General features: G+C 39.8%; 1 protein-coding gene across 11 annotated transcripts in view; it reads left to right on the top strand.

Annotated features, from left to right (window-relative positions):
- SIPA1L1 (signal induced proliferation associated 1 like 1) overlaps nt 1-24244 on the top strand; it is a 231659-nt gene that overhangs the window by 9731 nt on the left and 197684 nt on the right. For 6 of the 11 annotated variants that reach the window (XM_075427528.1, XM_075427540.1, XM_075427527.1 and 3 more), the window contains exon 2: nt 13412-13514. The exons of 4 other annotated variants lie outside the window; for them this stretch is intronic. The gene's annotated coding sequence lies outside the window, so the exon portion shown is untranslated. Of the gene's footprint in view, nt 1-3807; nt 3954-13411; nt 13515-24244 lie in introns of those variants that run through there. One more of the 11 variants, XM_075427529.1, reaches the window with a different exon arrangement.

The raw sequence follows: 24244 nt of genomic DNA, 5'->3' as shown, positions 1-24244 counted from the left end.
CTGTTTCTCTCTCTCCTTCCTTCTTTTTCTGGAGTGTTACCATTTAGAAAAGAAGGGTCGAAAGAAGTCTGTGATTTTCCAAGTTTAAAAGTGAAGGAAGAATTGAAGGTCTGTTTGAAGGGAGGTGGGAGAAGAATCAGCACAACTCTATATAGATTAAGCTAAATGCATTACATTGTGTCTGATTTCCTAAATTTGAATCCTGCTTTCCTCCAGAATGGCTAGCTTTTTTTTTTGCAGGTATTGTCATAAACATGGCTAGAATTAATTCTTACTTAGAACTTAGCTACAAATTAGAACTTTATTGCTTGTAACAGATAAGTACATGAGGATAGCATAGACAGTGTACCTGATTGTGTGGTCTTTCATATTCACTTTTTTACGTGGGGGAAGAAAAGGGCTTGTGGAACAGTGCTGCTCTATTTCAGTATCATTTTACAAGTGGCAGTAAAACCTCTTGACTCTGCAACAGTTTGTGGGTGTTATGTGCTTGCAGGTGAAGTTGTTTAATGTTAGAGTTTAATAGTATTTTTTCAAAAGAAGTAATTATATGCACAGTATAATGCAAAATACCCTTAAATAGTGGTTGGTTTCTGTATTACACTGTTTTCTTGTTGCTGATAAAGGAGGTATGAAAACCTTTCCGTGTTAGAGGTTCAAAGCGATTTTGCCAGCTAGGAAAATCGTCTTTCTAAAGGTGGTGTTTGTTTTTCTTTTTGAATCTTGTGTTAGTGCCGAGTGGCTGTTCTGTTTGCACTGGGTTTCTGCCTCAAAAATGTTAATAGCAGTAGCTATCCTGTTTGCTGTAACCCTTCTTTGTTATCACTTTAGTGCTTAGCTGAGATGCCAAAAGCTCTTGAAACGTATGGAAACTTCAGTTAGGTTGGTCACTTGAATACTGGCACCTGCGGTCGCAAGGTAGTGTGTTATGTTATCCCTGTGCTCAAAACATGGAATTGAAGGCTTAAAATACTGTTGAAGTGCCACTGCTGTTCAGTTTATAACCATGTTAATTAGTGCTGAATGTCATTAAGATGAACATATGCAATATTAATAAAACTACTTGTGAAACTGAGCTGTTGTCATTATCTCATTGAATAATTGTGCTGAAAAGTTGCTTGACTCTTTTCCAGAAGAAGGATGATTGAGAAGGGCTTACAGTGTGCCCCCTGAGCTGTAGCTGTCCCCTGGGGACGGATCATCTGGTCTCAGTCACCTCTTCTCTTTGAGACACTAGATGGTCAGAGACCTGGCTGCAGGCGGAGGGACTATTTTAATAGCAGTATACAGCTTGAGAGTACTATCTTCTCAGGGCCTTTTCTTGTCTTGTGTACAAAAACCAGTTGTCCCAATCTCATGATTACATGTGAGGAGCAGGCTGTTGCTTGTGATAAAGTTAGTATGATCTGATCTGCTCCTTTTCTGCATCTGAAAGGCTGCTGGGAAAGAAAGGGTATGTATGGGGAAGGTTCTGTAAAATGTTTCTACTGGTGGCAGAAACAATTCTGGGATGGAGTTTGATTTTTCTTACAGACCCCCGCTAAGTTTTAGACAATACTACCTAACTTGATTAAAAAAAAAAAAGGAAAGTGAATCAAGAAGGATAACTACAGCATTGAGAATGTGTAAGTATTTTATACTTTGTGCTTTCATGGATTGGAAAGGGCCAGAGCCCTAATCTGACAATTTAAGCAAAATATGGAATCATTTACATAGCTAACATGGTGCAGCATAGTTGCATGATAATTGTGCTGCTCTGCATTGAGTGTACTTGACTTCACTCATTTATGGGTACTAATGAGATTGTATTTTGATGTGATATTACTGTAATATCAGTGCCTCACATTCGTTCATTAGTTTACCTCATTGACTTTGTGAAATAAGGAAATGCAGATGTCCTTGAGCAAGTAGTTTTAACATGCACATGAGAAATCTATAATAGTGTTCAGAGCAGAAGCTGCCTTGGGCTTTAGATTTTATCTTACGAAGGATGAATTAGCTTACTAGCTGTAAGGCTGTGCTGGAGAGTCTTGAGCCAGCTCTGAGGAATCTAGTGACTATGTCTGCACTTGTCTGCAGCCCGTTTTCAGCTCCGAAGAGTGGCTCAAACCCCTGCTGTTACTGGGAACAGTCCCTAGCCCTGTGGGATCTTCTGTACGTCAATGTTAATAAACTTGAACAAAACCATGTGGGAGAATGTGATAACAGTTTACTGACATGGACAGTTACGGATGAGTGCTCAAACCTGTACCCTGGCCTTATTTTATTTATTATTGTACCTTTAGCTCACAGTGCCTACATGGCACAAAGCTACACTGTGCTGAGTTTGTGGCTTGCATCTGAAAAACACTTAACAGCAGTAGCGTAACATTGCATATGAGCTAAGTAGCCGTCGCCTTCAGTATCGTTCACCGAGCTTGAGGACGGCGTTGTGCTAATGTCGTTGTCGCGTTTCTAGTTCTTGTGCTAGTCCAGTGGTTTTAGCTCAAAGGTCAGAAGATCAGTGGTGCCAACATAATAGCTGGCATGCTACAAATTAAAGTAATACCAGAATAGATTGCTTTGGATTTTAATTGCCTGCTAGACATCCCTATCTTTGAACTCTTGCGCATCTTGACCTGTAGCAATAGAGAATGAGATGGTCTATAAAATTGCAAAAAGCATAAAACAGACTGTACACAAAACAGGTAAGTGAAATGTGTAGTAATTGTCGAATATAAGGCCACTAAAGTATATTACAAAGTATTCCTTTAAATCTGGGTTAATATCTGGTGTGGACTCTCAAGTGGTGTTCAGGAAGAACTGTGTTCAAAAGTTATATGTGGACTGCTGCCTGGCTGTACTTTGGAGAATATCTCTGCCAACACTGGGCTTTGTGAGAGTCAGCCACTATGCCTCCCGTTGTCACTCTGGCAGGTTCCCCATTTTAGTTTTCATCTAGTTCTAGGAAATGCATGGATAGCGTTCTTCAGGTGAGAGCTAGCTCAAGTGTGTGTGCTGTGTGGCAGTCACTGCCGAGCTTGCACAGTCACTGTATCCTAGATTTCTGATAACAGATTTGAGGCAAGGTTGCTCTCGAAGTTTTTGGTTTCCTATGGAAATCAACTTGTGTGGTTATGCTCTATGTGTGCCTTCTGGTTTGCTTTTCTCCTCTCTAACACTTCTTCCTTCTTGCCAATCTCCTAAATATTTTGAATTCAGTGGTTGTTGTTCTAGCCCCTTGTGCATACCTGGAGTCCAGCAGGCTTTATATAAAAAGACTGCTGGGTGAGTGAGATTGAGTCGCAGCGGTGGCAAGTACTGCAGCATGCACAAAGATATTAGTCACCAGCGAAAATGTGTGATAAACGCAGTTGTATGGGAGAAACTTCAGCTGGAGCGATCAAATCTGGTTAAATATGAGAGAGAGAAGGTAACCAGGCTTTGATAGTTCATGTAACTACTTGTTCTGTATAGATTTCTGTCAGTTCTTCCTTCTGAAAAATAAAGTGCAGAAGACAAAGCTCTATGGGAGCCTGTAGTGATACCTGTATTTACACTGCTGAATAGTTTCTGCTGTTAAGTGTCCCAAGTGTGTCGTCTTCCCCCACCCGAATTGTTCATATTACTGTTGTGTGAGCAGCTTTTGAGGGTTTTTTGGTGGAGGAAATCACTTTGTATCAGGGAACTGTCTTTTTCTCCATTCCCCCCCCCCCCCCCCCCCCCAATATAACTGTTATTGATGAAAAATGGAACATTGGTAACCAGGAGCTTTCTCATAACAGCTTATAGTCTCGTTGAAGCGTCACAGATGTATGAATGTTTTAAGGCCAGGCCCATCCTGCAAACTTCTGCAAACTCCTGGGATCCATCAGAGGAACGCAAACACAAGTAGGATCCTGCCCTCTCACAGTCCTACTGCTCCACCTTCACCAGGTGCTCCTGGCTTTCTCTCTTCCTCCTGGTGCTTACTGGTGAGTGTGTTGTAAGGCTTTGTTGAAAGGAGGTGATGTCATGAGTGTGAAAGATTGTGTTGTTCTTGCTTTTTGACCAGTTGAAACTTCAGCATTTTTCTTGTCCAATTTATTCCTGTTCTGTTTGAGAAGCCAAGCAGGTTCATTTGGTACCTAGTCAAGGCATGCAGAAGCTAATTGTTCCGAGTCTCACTGGACATATGGTAGGGGAGACCGTCCAAAAAGGACATCCTGTCTTTGAGAAAAGGTTGTCTTCTGCACTTGCAATGGCTTTGAATGTTGGACAATAAGGCTGCAGATAAAGCAGGATTTGTAATGATTAATTTTTAACCTCGAAAATAGTTACAAGATAGGTTTGCAGTGTGAGATCTGACCCTTTTTGGAGAGGCAAAACAAAGTGTTTATATACATCTAAGAGGGGACAGTCTTTGAGGAAGCTGCATATTGACCTCAGTTGTCTGACAGCAGCACCATGTGAAGCAGTAAGTGAGCCAGTCTCCTCTTTCTGCCTCTCAACCTTCCATTTCACCCTCACAGTCTCAGCAACTGCTGTATGATGTGCAGTCTGGGCTCAGTAAGCTGTTGTCTCTCTTCTCATCACTCCTGAGAGTGGAGATCTTTGATTCCTCTTTCCGTCAAGAGTTGAGAATACTGGTCTTTTCACTTGCACTGACTATTTGCAAGGCCTAATGCTAGACCATAACGGTTCGTGAATTCTCTGGGATAGTAACTTTTCACTTTTTTGGCTGCTGTGATAACACAATTTGCAGTTTAGGCGACGGTAGTCTATCAGAAAGTCTGAACCTTTTTCAGCCATTCATCATCATTCAGCACTGGAGTGTTGGGTTGTAGAGCTGCTGCAACACATAATGCTTTTAACTTTCCTCTTGGTAAAAAGAGGAGAGAAAAATAGCACCGAAAGCTATGTTAGTTGGTGGGAATAGTATCTAATGACATACTCAAATTTGTCTTAAGGTTACGAAGTTAGAACACTGGTTCAACGATGCTACAGGCAGGGCTTTAGAACTCCCAATTCTGGATAAGAAGTATAGTGGTCACATGTAAAGTGTTAATCTCATAAATTATTCTGTTTAATTAAAGCAAAAATAAAATACGTACCAGATAGCAGCATGACTTATTTGCATTAAGCATTATATATTTAGACCACTATGATTTTATACTGGATTAGATGTTATGCACTTTCCTGCCACTGATACCAACTGGTATCATGTTCTGGTACAGTTGATAAAATTTGATCATGTGCATAAGTCTCATATGGATCAAACTTATCATGGTTGGTGATGTGGTAGTGCAGAGATTTGCTGTTAATGTTTGTGAAACCAATGTTTCATCTTCTTTAACTTCTTGACAGCTTTATCTCTACAAATGTTTGAGAGCTTACTTTTCAATTTTATTTGTAACTAGTAAAGAACTGTGCTTTTAGATGTGGTAAACACTAATCTTGATTTTGTGCATCATCTGTTCTTAATGTTATGCCAAAACCAAAGCCTATCTCTAATTTTGTAAAAGGGAAAAAAAAATCAGTTAGTGAAGCAGATTCTTTGAGTGCTTTTGAAGTTTTTTGATAGATATAAAAGCACAAATCTTTTTATCTGGATAATGTTTAAAAACAAAAAAAGGTGGCCATTACAGGAAAAGATTTTAATAATAAATGTTCTGTTTGGATCTGTCTTATTAGGCATGGCTTGGAAATTGAATCTCCTTCTGAAGGCATTCACATATTCAAATTTCTCAGTAATTGACCACATTCTACTATGAGCTGCTATTTGTGTTTCAAGACGTGAATTGGTCTTATCTTTTGAAGTCTTTTGACCTTTCTTTGGAAGAGGGGGAACATACTCTTCTAGGGTTGTGACTAAGTGTATTTTTTTTAATACTCAAAAAAATTACGTAGGGCAGTTTCCAACAGAATTGGAGATGCTGATGTTCGTAAGTAGTGTCATGGGTGCTACAGCATGCATCTGAATCTACAGTGTCAAAAAGTGCAAGGTGAGGAGATTCAGCTGTTGTAGTGGTGGGAGGTTTTTGACAAAATGTTTAATGACATGGCTTCAGATGATTTTTTTTTTTAATTTATTTTGATCTATGGCAGGTTTTAAAAAATTCCGATTATTTTCATAGATATTCCATTTAAATTTTCTTTTTTTCCAATAGCAGCTTTTATCAGCAATGTTTAAAAAGAGGGATAGATACTTGTTCCTTCTAGTGTTTCTTCATGTGCAATGAAACAGGCGTGTCTTCTGTTTACATCTGCTACAGGCTGAGGAGTCTTTCCTTGGCTTGATTATTGGATTTCAGTAACTTATATTTATGGTATGATCAAGTCTAGAGGCATCAGACAAAATACTATGCAAGCATAGCTCAGATTCTGCAGATGGTTGTGAGTGTACAGACTCTCACGTTTCTATGGAGGCTAACCTTCGCTGATTGTGCAGATGTAGTTACCTCATCGACTCTTCGTTCTTAGTTGGCAGGGACCTCTGGAGGTCCTCTGGTCCAATCCTGCTGCTCAGAGCAGAGTCAGCTAGGGCAGGTTGCTCAGGACATTGTCCAGTTGGGGTTTGAAAATCTCCGAGGGTGGAAACTCCACAGTCTCTCTGTGTGCACTGTTTTGGTTTTCAGTCACCTTTACAGTAAAATTTTTTTGATGTTTAACATGTTGCAGTGGTAAGTACTTCTGAACACTGCTTCAGCTCAGTGCCTGTCAGGAATGAAGGGAAAAGATTCTCCAGGATACTGTTCAGAAATTGTGTTTCATTGTTTGATTTCTGTTCTCTTTCTGTTTGTGAGCTACATAGCAGCTGCAAACTAGAGCTACTCAATGGATCTCTCCATTAGATAAGGAACAGAGTAACAAATCCACATTTTGATCTGTGAGTCCAGTACAGCTCTTACATAATGTGTTATGCTTTCTGAAAAGCTTTTAAGAAATATTATTTGTATCATTGGTGTTTTGGTGGCCTGCAGAGGCAGGTGACATAGTCCTTCTGCGGGTACGCACAGAAATGCCCAGTCTTTCTTTGGGAGGTTGACACACACATGCTTTAGATTTGAAACTTGCGTTTGAAGAGTTAGTTCTGATGCATACATGTGAGTCAGAGTCTGCTAGAGGTCTGTTTTTTTCTTCTCTGGAAATGCAGCACCTTTTTTATATGAAAATGGTGGAAAAATGAATAGAAGACAGTTTACTGCTTTATCTCCATACCTCTGGAAAACTTCAGTACTGTAAATTGAACTGTAGTTCTTCAAGGAAACTGGTATTTTGTGTGCCTTGCTGTTCATTTTTCTATTTGTCCCACTTCTAATGGTAGCTAAAGCATAACTCAGATTTACAGAAACATCTATTGCTTATTTTTAGGTGGTGGTTGTTTTGTATCAATTATGATGCTGCACAGATGGTTTTGGAAACCTTAGCCTTTCCACGCAAAGTCAATATTTTGTAGATACCTCTTTTTGTTGAGCTGTAGTAATTCAATAACTTGAGTAGCAGGGATGAAAACTTTGATGAATAATCTCATTTAGGCTGAAACAAACCTCTGGAGGTCATCTGGTCCAGCCCCCCACAGTCAAAGCATGACCGCTGTAAACTGCAGGTGTACAATGATAGTGAGTTTAGCTTAGTCTTTGCTATAAACTTGCTTTAGGTAGGTGTAGAAAGCAAGATGATCCCGCAGGCGTTCTCCAGAGTAACAAACCAACACATCTCAGGTGTCCTTGTTCCTCATGTACTACAGCCACCTAACCGCTTGGTGGGCTTTTTGCTGGACTTGCTTCAGTCCATCTTTGTACTGGGCAGTGTAAAGCTGGATACACTTGTTCAACTGAGGTGTGATTGGTGCTGAGTAGAAGTGAAGGAAAAGAAGGTTATCGGGAGTAGTCGACATGGATTCACCAAGGGGAAATAATGCTTGACCAATCTGATAGCCTTCTGTGATGGCATGACTGGCTGGGTAGATGAGGGGAGAGGAATGGATGTCTACCGTGACTTCAGCAAGGCTTTTGACACTGTCTCCCATAACATTCTCATAGGGAAGCTCAGGAAGTGTGGGCTAGATGAGTGGACAGTGAGGTGGCTTGAGAACTGGCTGAAAGGCAGAGCTCAGAGGGTTGTCATCAGCGGCGCAGAGTCTAGTTGGAGGCCGGTAACTAGTGGTGTTACCCAGGGGTCAGTACTCAGTCTGGTCTTGTTAGATTTATTCATCAGTGACCTGGATGGAAGGATGGAACGTTACCCTCAGCAAGTTTGCTGATGACACCAAACTGGGAGGCGTGGCTGATAGACCAGAAGGCTGTGCTGCTGTTCAGCGTGACCTGGACAGGCTGGAGAGCTGGGTGCACAGGAACCTGATGAAGTTCAATAAGGGCAAGTGCAGGGTCCTGCACCTGGGGAGGAACAACCCCATGCACCAGTACAGGCTTGGGGCTGACCTGCTGGCAAGTGGCTCTGTGGAGAGGGACCTGGGAGTCCTGGTGGACAACAAGTTGACCATGAACCAGCAGTGTGCCCTGGTTGTCAAGAAGGCCAGTCCTGGGGTGCATTAGGAGGAGTGTGGCCAGCAGGTCGAGGGAGGTTCTCCTTCCCCTCTACACTGCCCTGGTGAGGCCCCATCTGGAGTACTGTGTCCAGTTCTGGGCTCCCCAGTTCAAGAAAGATGAGGAGTCACTGGAGAGAGTCCAGTGGAGGGCTACAAGGATGATGAGGGGACTGGAGCATCTCTCCAGTGAGGAAAGGCTGAGGGAGCTGGGCTTGGTTAGCCTGGAGAAGACTGAGAGGGGACCTTATAAATGCCTATAAATATCTTAAAGGTGGGTATCAAGAGGATGAGGCCAGACTCTTTTCAGTGGTGCCCAGTGACAGGACAAGGGGCAATGGGCACAAACTGAAGCACAGTAAGTTCCGTCTGAAGATGAGGAAGAACTTCTTCCCTCTGAGGGTGACGGAGCACTGGAACAGGCTGCCCAGGGAGGTTGTGGAGTCTCCTTGTCTTGGAGACATTCAAAACCCGCCCGGACGCAGTCCTGTGCAGCCTGCTGTAGGTGACCCTGCTTCGGCAGGGGCATTGAACTAGATGACCCACAGAGGTCCCTTCCAACCCGTACCATTCTGTGGTTCTGTGAATGTTGCTTGCTGGGTTTAGGCAGAGCACTGACAAGCACTGCAAGGCAAATACTGTAGCTTAATCTTCCCCACAGCTTGAGATGGTGTATTTTCAGAAATGGCTATTTTTGTTCTTAGACGCATGAGGAGCCTTTGATTGAATATTTTTTTTTTTACCGTATCACTGCTTCCAGAAAGGATTATTTACATTGTCTGGCTTGAAGTAGATTTTCGAATTTGTAGCCAAACTTGTTTCACACAGCTGCAGATTTAATCAATACATTCCTCTGCTCTTTGAGTTTGTTTTTTTCTAAATTGAACTGGGTAGCTGCATATCACTTTAGTTATTCTACTGATGTATTTTGCCTTGTGTGGCATGTTGTATTGGTTTATATCATATTTGTTCAAGCCAGCTGTCAAACAAACTGTTGCGGTTGTCTGAGTGGAAAAAGTAGTTTTCTGCCCGCTTTATTCTTTGTGACAGCTTTCAGTTTATAAATTACTGCTTGTTTGATCTGCATGCAGGGATGCGCTTTGCACTATATTTTAATGTGTCATCATTAAAATCAGTAAAAGTCATGCCAGAAGAAGTACTGGCTGAAGACAGGCTTTAGCCAAAACTTGCTGGGACCTACATAGTGTTGTTTTTTTGGCAGCTGCAGCACTTGTGCCATGGGCTGTGGTCAGGTTGGATCACTAGCTTTGTGTATGAGATACCATGTAGTGTTTCAGGGCGTAAGGACAAATCAGCTTGCAGCCAGTGCTTGTCACAGCTGTCTTGCCTTTCACCTCATGGGAGAAGATTTATCAGGTATAATTATGTCTAATTGAGCCACTCTTGCTATCTCTCCAATGTTACTTTTTTCTGTTAATTTGATCAGTGGACACAGGTGAGATAAAAATGTAAACAGTGCCTATTTGAATGGGTCCATGCTTCTTGGATTATTTAAATGGTTCTTTTAATCTGCTATGAAATTATATGGGTTGTCACATGGAGTTTCAACTAAATCCATAGAGTTTATTCCCATGAGGAATGTGGGGGTTTTTTATCCCCTGTACAGGACAAACTTACTTTTCTAATGCACCTGCAACTTGCTTTCTGTAGTCACAGGCATGGGCTTTCTAAACTACATTTTGTTTCTTTTAAAACAACTTGTAAAAATGTGCGTGGTTCATTAGACTGGTCTGTGTCAAAACTGCAGTCAAAGACTTGTCTAGGCTGTTTTTTATTAAATTGTCAGAGTAGTGCATGTCTACTTTTTTTTTCTTTAGTTTCCTTTCATATCAGCTTCAGGTGAGCATTGCCTTCCCCCCCCCCCCCTTTGCTCTTCTCATGTTGCATGAAGAAAAAGAACATTTGTGGTGTTCGTGGTTATAGAGTTTTTAAAGTTTGAAACTATTAATGTATTTCTTGCAGAACCTTCACTGTGGAGGAGCTTTTGAAATAACACTGGAAGTAAAAAGGTTTGTCAGCTATGTTTAGTGTAGCTAATGGTGGTACTTTCTGCTTCTTTTTAATTGATTTCATTTTTGTTGCTCAGATTCCCAACCTTACTATTGAAATAATATTTATGGTAGATGTGGGTCAACTAAAACTTGTGAAACTTACAAACCAAAGAGTAGGTTGCTAAACGTGTAACTCGCAGAATCACAGAATGGTTTGGATTGGAAAGGACCTTTGAAGACCATCTAGTCCAGAAGCCATGCTGCGTTTTAGGGTGAGGAGTATCTTCATTAATTTGTATGAAATAGGGGTGGCTTTTATGTGGGAGACTGTAGAGACGTTATTGTTTCTGGGTGAAGGTCTGTCTGGTGTTCTGGATATCTTGAAATATAAGTGGTATTTGTATTTTAAGCACTGAGGGTTTGGGAGACGAAGATAAGAGGAAGGGCAATAGAACTGTTTTTACTTCAGACTTGAGCTTCCTTTATGTGTGAGCTATTCTGTATGTGGAATTGCTTTGCAGGACAGGTAAGCTGAAGAAAATTGTAGTATGGTAAACTTTAATTAAGGTATCTTTCTTTGCCACTAGGTGCATTATTAAACATTTTTTGTTGTTGTTAAAACTGTATATTCTTAGTGGCAAAATATTAGAATAGATACAAATATTTATAACTTGTAGCCTAAGCCAATCTTTAGTTGGTAAGGGAGGTTTGCATGTGTGTGGCAGTTACTCTAAAACTGCTTTCTGTCATCATTTTCTTCTAGGACAGTGGTCAACACCAGGTAAACATTTAGTGTATGTCTTGATTGGAATATGTGTGAATTATGAAGTTTGCCTATTTTTGCTGTTGCTAAGAAGGTTGAATCTGAAGATCTGACTGGCTATACTTGCATTTCAGTATATACCAACTTAACACAAGTGCAGATTTAGTTATGGAAACTAAAACAGCTTTAAAGCACCTGTAGCCAAGGTGAACACAGTCTGTTTCTCTTTAGTCCCTAGTTTCCCAAATGGCAAATTCAAAGAAATAATCTAGCAAATGTAAATTTGTTTTAGAATTCCACACCCTCAAAAAAAAAAAAGCCTCAAGAAATCTGAACCACCACCCCACCTCCCAAAACAGTTGCCAGGAAGAAACAGAAATTCCTGGTAAAATGCCTTTTCTGTCTTGGCCGTGTTACAGCGTCGTAGTGCTGCTCTTCTCGTGCCAGTGTGCTTGTCGAAGGTTCAGTGTGTCTTGATCTGACAGCACGTGCAGTGCTCTTACCTGGGAGTGCCTGGAGAACAGGGGCTCCCATGCTGCAATACTCCTTTCACAAAAAGCAGCACATCAGCCTGGGTTGAACTCAGTGCCTTCCCTGTACCTTGTGCATGAAACTAAGGGATGCCTGTTTTTAAAGTTTCTTACACCTGGATCGTAAATTAGTATTCTTAGTTGCTTGTGACTTCATCGGACTGATGTAAAATTGTTTGAACAAGTGGGAGAATTGGTTTTGTGCTGAGGAGGAAGGCACTAGTGGGGCACTGGTATTTTTTTTTTTTTTGCAAAGGCAGCGTAAGGTTCTATGGGCAGGTTGACAGCATTGCTGATGCATATTTTTTTTTTAAGGTGGTGCTTTTGAAAAGTTGTGTAAGAATGGCTTCAGTTAATGAGTTTCATCCTTTCTTGAGAATTCTTTCCATTTTCACTGGTGGGAGAATACATAATACAGAGTGCTAGCTTGATTAGTCTTTGTTTTCATGTGTTTTAGTACCTAAAACGGGGACTATTCTTAAAAGCCAAATTCCACTTTGCGTAAGTGCATCCACACTAATTCAGTAATTAACTGAACCATTGGCTAACGACCACTGAAAGAGGAGAGAAATTAATGGGCGGGAGGGATGTGCTGCTGTTGAACTCTAGATCTGTAGCAGGTTGTCTTTTGGTTGAGAGCTTTCACTAAGAAGTAGTGCTACTGATGTGGCATACTGTTTTATAGGTGACTGTACTGACCACTGCATCTCCTGAAAGATAAACCTTGACTCTAGCTTGCAAGAAGGAGATCTAAAAACTGATATTAGAGCATGTGTTCCAGGTTAATCACATTTCCATATTTTCAAATGGAGGCTAATAACAGACATTATTAATGCTTGTAATTTTCATACTTTATTGCAATAATGACTTTAAGTTGTATGTAAGAAGCTTCTTGGCTGTATACATTTGTTGGGACATAAACATTTCGTTTTCAGACTTTACTGATTTGCAGTTCTGGTCACGTGTAAAGTAAGAAGAAAACTGAGTTATGAAACTTGAAGCAGCTCTGGTTATCTAGGGCTGATGCTGTACGGCTGCTGAGAGACTTTGGTGAAGGTCACCTTAAGTATCAGAGGAAGGTTAATTAGGGAAAAAAAACCCCACCAAGCACAAAACCACTGGTTATTTCTGCTAATAAACATGAATCTGGCAAGTTCTCTTGCCATCTTAAGGTATCTGTTCCTTTAGCAGAATCAAATGGTTCAGAGCCATGTTCCTCCCGTTCTTGGATGCAAATAGGTGATATTTTCAGGAGGCAAGTGTTCAAACTGATTGTTCAGCTAAAGAGCGATCTTGCCAAAAGGGCTTTTTGTGTTTTGAACAAATTGCACAAATTGATTCCTTTTGTATACCTAAAGGAATATTGAAGCATATGGTGTATCCGTAATTGAACTTGCCAGGTAGTCTTACTTGGTTTATCAGTTCACTCTGTGAATTGCTTGTATGGTTACAACTGTGACTAAATTTTTTTCTTGATAAGGTTTTTACAAAACAAGAGAACAAGTTTAGCATATGTCAGAGAGAGAAGGAGGACTTTTTTTGTGTGTGTGTATGTTATGATGCTGCTGCCGTAAAATCTCCAACTTTTGATATGTTTTAGGTGAAAAACATTCTTTGGACTTGAGCAGATATTAACTCCGACAGGACTGAAAATCTGAAGATTTTTGTGAATCTGCAGTTATCTAAAGGGATTGATGAGCAGGGTAAGAATTCACTTACTTTGCATAAAACTTACTTTTGTGCATATTTGGCTACTGTAATACACAACGTGCCACTTCCTCCTATGTAAGTGGAAGGAACAAAGGGAAGGTATGAAGGCTAAAGACAGCAGTCAGATTCAGCCCTTGTCCGTTCCAGCATAAGGTGAAATGTCATTCTGGAACATGGTAGTGGCAGACATGAAGTACTTTCCACAGTACAGGTATAGGGTGGCAGAACACGAAGTTTGTTGAGGAAAAGTAGGTGAATTTTTTTGCATCTGTTTATGTTGAAATCTAAGAGTAAAGTGAAGTGCCACGTTGGCTGTGAAACCTGGGGAAGCAGAGCGTTTTTAAAACAGGGTTTAATATATGGAGTTCGTAACTATTACTGAGGAATAATTTCAGGGAGTTGCTTTGGGTTTGAAATATCCTAAAATGCATTTAATTTGAATATGAAAAGCTTTTTTTTTCTTGCCAGATATTAAAGTTTTGCTTGATAATTTTTTGGCATGCAGGAAAAAGCTCACGTTGTGAAGAACCTTGAACAAAAGTGGTCTAAGAATGAAACCTCCCGTTTCTTCTGAAAATCTATTCCCCTGTGTATAATTAAACCATATCTGTATTTTTCTGTGTTATTTCTTACGACTTCTTTAGCTTCATAGCTGTAGGTAGTTTGTTGTAACAGTTTCTGACCTTCTGTTCTTGTGGACTCTATATTGTTAATGGACTCAAAAGTAGAATGACTTTAAAAAATACATTGTAGGAATTCAGAAGAGCCTTCATGGACAGGAAGGATCATCCTATGGCAAAATTGACTGAGTACAGTGACTTTACACTTCAAAGCTCTTTTATTTTTACCAAAGAAAATGTAATTCCTTCAATGCAATGCTAACAGGGATTTGGCTTAATTTTTTTTTTAAAACATGAAGAGTTTCTGTGGTTGATGTGATGGAGCAGGGGAAAGTAATTTCCCTGTGTGCAGGTGGATTTTTTTGGTGGTTTCCAAAACAAGGGCAGATATGAGAAGAGTAAAGGTGGTTTTAACGTGCACTGTGGTGTTACAGATAAGGTAACAATAGTTTGGTTTCTCTTTGCTCCTTGCAGATTAGAAAAATATTGAAAATGTTAATAACTTCTTTCCTTAGTGCCTGCTTTTGAGGAGTACTTGGGCTGTTCAGTGTAATGATTGCAGTTGTTATTCCCTGAAATTGTTTATACTTTGTCTTTAATTGCAGTTTGGGCTGTTTTTGATAGAAAGTAATTTTGTGGATTTTCAAAACTTCTTAGGTAATTGCTACCTAATCTACACGATACAGAGATATCCCTCGTTAATCTGTTGCGTGCCAAATGTCCCTCTTTGCTGAATAGTACTGAGCCAATCTGATGTGCCCAAAGGAGCAATGTGTGGTTAAGACAGAATATAGTTTTGGTTCTTTTTATTTGAAAGCTCTAAGCTTGTATAAGCACCTAATACTGGAATGTGCTTAAGTGCAGGTTTTGGAGGCCAGGATTTCACTTGCTCTCCTTTGCAGTTCTGATTTTGAGAGATGCGTCTCCCAAATCTGTTAGCTTGACAGCCTAGCAAGGGAACTCGCAGCATAATATACTTAACGATGAACTAGGGTGCCTTATGTGTCAGATATGCACCTGAAACTGCATTATGACTGGCCTTTTTCACTGATGGTGACAGCTTATGGAGCCTTGGCTTTCTGCTCTCTGCTAGATTTTGCTTCTGGGCCTGCCTCCCAGGTACGTCAGTGCTGCGCAATCATTGAGTCATTTTACTGTCTGTCTCTGCCCTCCTCCGCCTTGTACATGCTTGCACAATTGAGAAGGCAGTAGAGAGGCAAGAAACGGCACCAAAAGATTTGCTCATCAAACCACATCCTAAAAAGAGTGTGGTAACTTTAGGTTTTTCTGGGTCTTTGTATGTTGCCTTCCCTGAAAGACTAGCAAAGCGAGTAAATAGATGTTCAAAAAGCAGCAAATCAAACTGGAAGAGGAAATTGCTTATCTGAAAATCTCAAAGCTGATGTAAGTCCTATTTGTAAAACAAAAAGAACATAGGTTGTAACAAATGCAACTTTGCGAGTGTAGTGCAACTCCTGTCTCATTCTGAGAGAATTCACAGCCACAGCAGTTCCTCTGTAATTCTTCTGATTTTATATCCTTCTGCAATGAGGATGTTAATCATAGAGTTGTAGGGGTTGGAAGGGTCCTCTGGGGATCATCTTATCCAACCCCCTGCCGAAGCAGGGTCACCTACAGCAGGCTGCACAGGGCCGCATCCAGGCAAATTTTGAATATCTCCAGAGAAGGAGGCTCCCCAACCCCTCTGGGCAGCCTGTTCCAGTGCTCCGTCACCCTCAGAGGGAAGAAGTTCTTCCTCATGTTCAGACGGAACTTCCTGTGCTTCAGTTTGTGCCCATTGCCCCTTGTCCTGTCCCTGGGCACCACTGAAAAGAGCTTGGCCCCATCCTCCTGACACCCACCCTTCAGATATTTATAAGCATTTATTAGGTCCCCTTGCAGCCTTCTCTTCTTTAGGCTGAACAAGCCCAGCTCCCTCAGCCTCTCCTCGTAGGAGAGATGCTCCAGTCCCCTCATCATCCGCATAGCCCTCCGCTAGACTCTCTCCAGTAGCTCCTCATCTTTCTTGAAGTGGGGAGCCGAGAACTGGACAGAGTACTCCGGATGGGGCCTCACCAGGGCAGTGTAGAGGGGAAGGAGAACCTCCCTCGACCCGCTGGCCACACTCCTCCTAATGCACCCCAGGATTCCATTAGCTTTCTTGGCAGCCAGGGCACACTGCTGGCTCGTGGTCAACTTGTCCACCAGCACTCCCAGGTCCCTCTCCACAGAGCCACTTGCCAGCAGGTCAGCCCCAAGCCTGTACTGGTGCATGGGGTTGTTCCTCCCCAGGTGCAGGACCCTGCATTTGCCTTTGTTGAACCTCATCAGGTTCCTCTCTGCCCAACTCTCCAGCCTGTCCAGGTCTCGCTGAACAGCAGCACAGCCTTCTGGTGTATCTACCACGCCTCCCAGTTTTGTGTCATCAGCAAACTTGCTGCTGTGGGTCATTTTTGGACACTAGAAGCTGGGATGAGAGAAGGTCTGTTTCTTTACACAATATGCATCTGTTGGTTGAGAATAATGTGTTTTAAGCTGTACTTGAAATCTATAGGTGGCAGATCCATTGGTCATCTCCCCGTCCCCCCAAGCACCCTTGCATCACTCCTTTCATTTCTGAGTGCAAGTTGGAGGGGCGGGGGTGGAATCCACCAAAACAGTATCGGTGGTCTGAGGTATTTATGAATTTTCTGTGTGTTCCTGTAATGAAACTTACTGTTCTGCTTTTTTCTCTTCTCTTTCAAATCTATGTTACAACAGCATGGGTATCACTGCCAGCTCTGTGCATAACAGATTGCTTCTGTAAAAGCATTCCAACAGGTGTGTTGTTTATGTTTTCCTGGAATTTATTTTGCAATTTCATATGAACATAATACTTTACATCTGTAGTTCAGTCTAGTTTGAACAAGTTTAGCTCAAGTAGTGGTTGAGTTGTGGTTTTGGTGGAATGATTGTTTGGCAAGCTTCGTCCATAAACACTTTGGCGCTTTCAGCACATAATATTTTGGGGCAGCTGTAGTGCAATTGCATAATCTTAAATTACGTGCTTTACAAATAAGAGATGTTTATAAGGATTGAATACCAGCCTTGAGCAGTTGAAAATTTGGTGCATGAAAAAGAATCTTAATTTCTTGTTGTATCCCAGGCTTTATTTTACAAATTTCTTTTTTTTTCATTACATGCATAGTTCAACCTAATACAAGTCTGATAGTACAAGAATGCGTGGGATTTGTTTCAGGTTTTGTAGGGGCTCCTTATTGAAGTATGCTGTTCAACTTTGCTTGCTAGTTTGTAGTTTCAGGTGACTCATTTGTGACCCTTCTGACATTTCACGCCCCTCCCCTGCCCCAAGTGGTGGCTAGAAAACTTTGATTTAATAGGAGGAAGTTCTGGTAGCATTCAGGAAATGCTGAATGGCATATTTACTGAAAAATCAGAGTGCAACTCTTCTTTTGATAATCTGAGAGTGACTTAGATGCTTATTCATCAAAACTATTTTATGTGTAGTGGTTTTGAGGACTGTTAAATCTAAGCCTTAAAATATTGCTAAAACTGTACCTAACAGCCCCCCCCCCCTTTTTTTTTTTAGTATGAGGGAGAAAATGTAAGTAGTAGTATATTACAAGCAGTTACTTTTGCAGTGTTTTACTAGCTTCAGGACTGCCGGCACTGGAGATGACATATTTAGGGTGTTATTAAAAAGTGCCATCTCTTCAGTGGATTCACTTCTTGAATCAAACTGCAATTCTGACATCTGTCCTGATGTTGTCCTGTGGCCACTACTATATATTGCAGAGAAAACTGCTCTTAAATTTCTTGTTAAACTGCGGTTATCATATTGAGATTTCACCAATCCTTGTATACCATGGATAACTTTCCTGCTTGTGTTCATGATTTTAGCTGTGTCTTTTTTTAATCCCTCCAAGGCCATAAATGTTCATAACTTTTGTGTGGAAGCTGTGCTGTATTTCTGGTTGTCACTTTTTCTCTAGTCCCTCTATTATCTTTTTGAAAAATATGAGTGACAAACAGTAGTCAAGGACAACTGTAGTAGATTGTATGTGGTAGTGATTTCTGTTGTTTTCCTTTCTGAAATGTCCCAGTTCTTTTCACTTGCCTTTTGAAGGTGTAAAGCTGATGTTTTCAGTGAGTTATTCATAATGACTTCAAGTCTTTTTCTGAAGGGTTAACAACAAATGTGAAGCCTGTTAATACGTAGATTCACTTGAGGTTATTTTTCCATTCCTATTTCATCTACTGGCAATGGATTTCATCTAACATTTTATTTCACAATCGGCCCGTCACAGTGCAGACCTTCTGTAGCTAGCCACAGTGACTTTCAGACAAGATTATTCTGACTAATTCTGAATCTGAATGTCAAAATTTTTGGCTTTGCAAAATTTACAGAAGTTTCTGTATCTGTCAGTTTACTCCATGTTGATGCGTGTGTGTTCATGAGCGTCAGTCCGAGTGTAGATCCTTGTGAAAGTTTATCGGTGCATCATTCGCCTCCCTTCTTTTTGTCTCCCTGGTCATCATTTAAAAAAGCTCGTTGCTTCCACTTATCTCCCACTTCATATTTGTTGATCATTTATGATTCCCAGGTAATTTGTCACCCTCCCATCCTGTGAGAATTTGGTTTCTGTAAGAACCTTCAATGAAAGATCTTGCTATTCTCCTAAACTTCCATGAACTTTTCAAAGTTCTTGAACTTTTCAGATGCATTACACTGAATAGTTTTTATATGCTTATTGTGTCCTTTAGCAAATCCCAAATGGCTGGACTTCTCTGAAAATCAGAGTGCTTTACTATATACATTATTGTAAAGAAATGACGATGTTTTCCTTTGAACAGGTGAGTAAAGCAAGATGAATAATAAAGAGTATCTCTAGCAGAGCCAAAAGGCACACCTTGTAGTTGTGGCAATGGCATGAGATAACTCTGAATGCGTTTTAACCTGTTGCAGTATGCTGCCTTAAACCCAAGCTGCTGCACAGTAGAACTGGAAATATTTGAAAGGCACATGTTCCCTGCCAATTGCGAGGCAACCACACCCTGGCTTGCTTGCTACACTTACGAAGGTGCATTTTTAATACATTGTAAACAGTTCCTCATGGTTGCTGTGTAATAAGATGCTGATTTAATGAAGTTTTTGAAAGGACAGGTTCTTTTGTTTGAACACTTCAAACTGTTGAATAAAGTGTGTGACTGCAGTTAAGTTTAACTGTGTCCATAGTACTGCGATACAGCTAAGGCAGCTCATTTTGCCTGTTCCCTGTGCTCAGGCGGTGGGGAGGTCTCCAGAGTGCCGCCTTCCCCAAGCCTTCCTCCTCACCCGCTTGCCAGCTGGGTAAATCCATACGTTGCAAATACACAGATTTGTTTTAGACCTGTTGGTATCCCAGTAGCTGGTGGATGCTCACAGCTGGACTATCTGGAGAGGTGGCTAGTATTTGTGTTTAGAGAGCCAATATGGTGAAGTGAAATAATCGTTTGCACTAGATTTTGAGGATATCTGAGAGGCATCATGTTACGTTTCAGATAGCAAGGGGAAGATAGTCCATTTGCCTTTAGAAGTATTTCTCTGAGATAACAGAAAAAAAGAAATCTTTTGCTGGCTGGGCGCTGGGGTTGCAAAATGCCAAATATAATACTTGTGAAGCAGTACGTGAATGAAGTTGTTTCTGATAGTGTCTCAAGCGATATATGTTAATTCTAGAATGATGTTCTGAAAAACATATAATAATCCTAATGTAATTAGCGTTTCATGGATGATAATGTTTGTGTAAGTTCATTTTGCTTTTGAAAATTAATTGCAAGTACAGTATGATGCTCTGTGATACTTCTGAGATAAGTCTGTTGTTCTTTTGTATTTCAAAAAAAAATTTACACGAGTACAAGATAAAACAAACAAATCCTCAAAGCTTCATGTTGGTATCCACGCAGAGAGAATGGTTTTTTTTTTTCTTTGTTCATGATAAATGGCTACATTGCTTTTAGCAAGGTGTCTAGTCTTTTATTTCTAGGTGCTTTTATAGCTAGAAAATAGCGCCCGATGGAGAAAATACAGAAGTGTTGCTCTTTCGAGATGTGATCCCAAACATAGTTATTGCTCAGTAATAGAATAAGGAGATCTTTGTAATATAATAATACTTATTCCGTCATTGTATAGGTTCCTGTGGTATTTCTTTTACCAGTCCTGTTACCCTGAAATTAATTCTTATATCCCAAGTCGTTGTTGCCGATAGTCAACAAGCATGTGTTTTTATTTCTGAAGTTCTTTGCTGCTTCAAGGGATCAGTCAAACTTTTTTTGATGGCAGCTTAAGTGCTTGAACACAAAATGGCAGTTTCTGTAAAAATGTGCCAGCTTGTAGAACAACGGTGATCAAATGTGGTTCTGTCTGAAGCCTGAAGAAGGTAGGAAACTGTCTAACTGGACATATTGTTCTTTTGTGCACTTGAATGCCTTCAGTTTATCTGCTTTATGTTTTCGTTAGTGCTTGGATTTCACTAATTTTGATATTCCATACCCAGCCAGGTCCTGGGACTCTGCTATAGTTCAGCAGTAGTTTTAAGAATCTGCCTCAACTTTTATAGATGAGGTGGTTTGCAGGTAAATGATAACTCTACCTGCAGTACTTGAATAATTTAGTATTATGAAAGTGGAAGGAAAAAAACCGAAAAACCCACCAAAAAACTTAAACAGATAAATATCCATAATTAAATACTAGTTCTCCTGTATCTACCTTTTATTTGAAATTGATTCTTGTAAGGTTCTGGTAGGGTATTTATTGCCACTGACTTGCTCTGCCAATGCTAATTGTTAGTCGTGACAACTTGTGAATAGGGAGGTAAAGGGAGGTGTGACATGTAAACCATAGGCTGACCATAAACTACAAGCTGACCGTAAGGAATTGAAAATAATCAGTGAATTAACTACTATAAGGAACTGAAAATAACTTGTGAACTAACTACTTCAACCAGGCAGTTACCGGGACTCGGAATGGTCCCTCCACGTTACCTGGCTGCAATTATTTTTTCAAGCATAGCAGCATTGGGTAATCTGGGAGAATATGAAATTTAGAACGTTACATGCTATGGTTGGATTTTGAATGAAGCCCTACCATCATTGATGAACATTTACTGCATTTTCATATGCAAAAAGCCCTCCACCTTCTCCCCTGTTATGAAGAGCAGTACTACTGTATGCTATTTATTTTTTGTCAAACATTGGGGGAGGAAGTAGAGTGTGTGATATGACTAACCTACATTAAAATTAAGTAAAACCATAGTTGTATGGTGGTTCTTCACTGTTAAAGAAAAATCTGTTTGTCTTTGTTGTAACTAGCTTAATGTAAGTAATTACATTTCCATTACATTTCTACAATAATCTGAATTTTAAAAACAGAAGCAGTATTATCTCAGTATACCATGTTACTGTGTGTAATGGGCTATAACAATAAAAAAATTATTTTGAAACTATATTCAAGAAGATTTTTCTTAGCATTTGGAGTTCTGTGTGCCAGTAAAGAAGTTTTAGCAAACTTTCTGTAGATGAGGAAGACATTAGTTAATGTATTTGGCAATAAAAATATTTTGAAATGTATTGTGATAATTTGAGGCATCCCTGGCACATTCAGAAAAACAAATAAATATAATGTTTGTATATTTTGACTGTGGATGAGATCAAGCCTCATTAGGTTCTTGATCATGGCAGTTAGCACTATAAGGGGTTTAGTATTGGGGTTGAATTTCTGTGGGCTGCCTGGCACAGAACAGTGTATTTGTTTAATGAATGGTTCCGTTTCTGAACTTCCCTTGGCAAGCTGCAGTTGGCTAGTGAGGTTGAAAGATTCAGTATAAGGATTTTTATCTTCTAAAATTACATGTTGAGTTTTAAGAATAGCTTGTAAGATTCTGAAATTGGGAAGTTGGTAAAAACAGAAAATAGTGTTTCTTCTTAAAACAGTTTCAAAACAGTCACATTATGAGAAAAATTATGAACATGTAAAAATCATGAAACTTGAAGCCTGCGAAGTATACATGACTCTTCATCACCACTGATAATCAGGTACAGGGCTGTTTGATATTTCAAACTTTCATCTGTATACTGTACTAAGGCCTCCTGACTTCTTAAGAAAAGCAGCACTGCATTCTCAGATTTCTGAAGAGGTTTCATTATCAGATGGATTTAAAAGCAAAACTTTGTCATGACCAATTAACGTAGAATGGTGCTACACTGCGAAAGATTATTTCTGTTGTTATTTTTGTTATACTCTGTAACAAATTGTGATGAAATCAGTACTGGTAATAAGAATTCCGATTTTAGACTTGTTTCATTTTTCAGACTTTGCATTTCTGGGGTAGGTGAGTTTTTTATTTGAAACTTGGAAATGGTTGTCACTAAGAGCCTCACAAAGTTTTTCTTATTTCTGAGGGAGAACTTTCAAACATACCTTTAATCTTGAGTATTTGAATAGTTGAATGATTCGTTCTAGTGATTTTTGTTTACAGTTGTACACTTGCTCTGGTTAATGTTTTAGCTTATATTTTGCCAAAACCAAGGTTTTTAGATTGTAGCCTTTTGTTAAAAATGGCCTTTCGCTATTTCTTTAAAATATAACCCATAAGCAAAAAGCAGATCTCACAAAAAATAGTGTTACAAGCTTTTAAGTGCGCTTGGTGCTGCAGCATAATTGCATGCAAATATACAGATATTCACACAAGGAGGTTTTGAGTTGATGAGAGTTCTATGTGGATAATGAGCAAAGACTTTTTTAATGTGTTATACAACTGTGAAGACCATGAATATATGCTTTATTTATTGCCCTAGTTTATAACTGCCTGCCTTCTCTTTGTGGGGAACACAGTCCTATATTTTGTGTGGCAATTTGTTTTACTTTGCAGTGTAGAGTAGAGGTAAAAGATCTTTTGGAGCCAAATAGTTTAATCTAGATTCAGTTAGCTTGTAGGTGCATAAAAACCAGATACGAATTTAAAACAGTAAAGTTCAATTAACGAGGACAATGTGATTTTTTTTTTCCTACCAGTTTCTAGAAAAATGATAGGAACAAGAAGTAATGCAAAACAATGCGAGAATTTAGTTTATGTGCCAAACATTATTCCACAAAGACCCACTTCTACATTATTATAACCATGTATGTTGTTATATGCATACAAAACCATGTATTTTATATATGTGTATATGCATATTTCAGAATGCTTAGGGTCTTCATACTCTACAAGAGAGTTGCTGCATGCTGTGCCTATAAAGGTTATTTACTCCCATGTCTGGTAAATGAATCTATTCTGTCAAATAAGCATTAGTTTCTGAAAATAATACCTGCTCATAGAAATCTAAGTAGCAAAGTCCACCTAATAGCTTGAGCCGTGAGTTAAGCTTGCAGCTGTGTGAAAGTACTGGATTTCAGGGACTCAGCTCTTGAGGAATCAAGGAATAGAAGACGGTGCGTCTCTTACCATGTTTTGTTTAATGTTTCTATACCCTGCTACTAATGGTCCTATCAGAAGTATGTTAACTCTGCAAAGGATGAGCTGAGCTGAAAAACTTTTATTGCTTACTATGCATTTATAAGGAAAAAAATTAATGCACAGACCTCCGGTGCTGTTCTTTTTATCCTTTTAGTGTACCAGTCTTTCTTTCTGCTCAAGATACAATTTCTCATCTGTTTCCAATGTCAAAGGGTAGACAAAGAGCTTTGAAAGCAATAATTACTTAGAGGCATGTGAGAGAGAAAGATCTTGCATTGGAATCTTCAGTCTATTTTTGCTCATGCTCTCCATGAGTGGTTTTCGTATTTTCTCCATTCTTTTTTTTTTTCCAGTTAAAAATGAAGTGTGGGGTGACACCAACTCCATAATTTTTTTTCTTTTGAGTTACAAGGCCTTTGAAGACTTTGTTACTCATGAAGAGAAATGAATTTTCAGAGTATGAATTCTGATGCTTGCACACATTTTGTATACTAGGCTTCACTTTGGGATAATATTTTACTGGCATCAGTCATTGCGTAGCACAGAGCTGCTTTGTGAGGAGCACAGACTTTGTAGCCTGCCAAAAAGTGTATGTGGATTGGCGGCATG

The sequence above is a fragment of the Opisthocomus hoazin genome, chromosome 7 (assembly GCF_030867145.1).
Source record: "Opisthocomus hoazin isolate bOpiHoa1 chromosome 7, bOpiHoa1.hap1, whole genome shotgun sequence".
NCBI lineage: Eukaryota > Metazoa > Chordata > Aves > Opisthocomiformes > Opisthocomidae > Opisthocomus > Opisthocomus hoazin.
The sequence above is the reverse complement of the archived record's forward strand: the minus strand, read 5'-3'. Positions and strand labels throughout refer to the sequence as shown.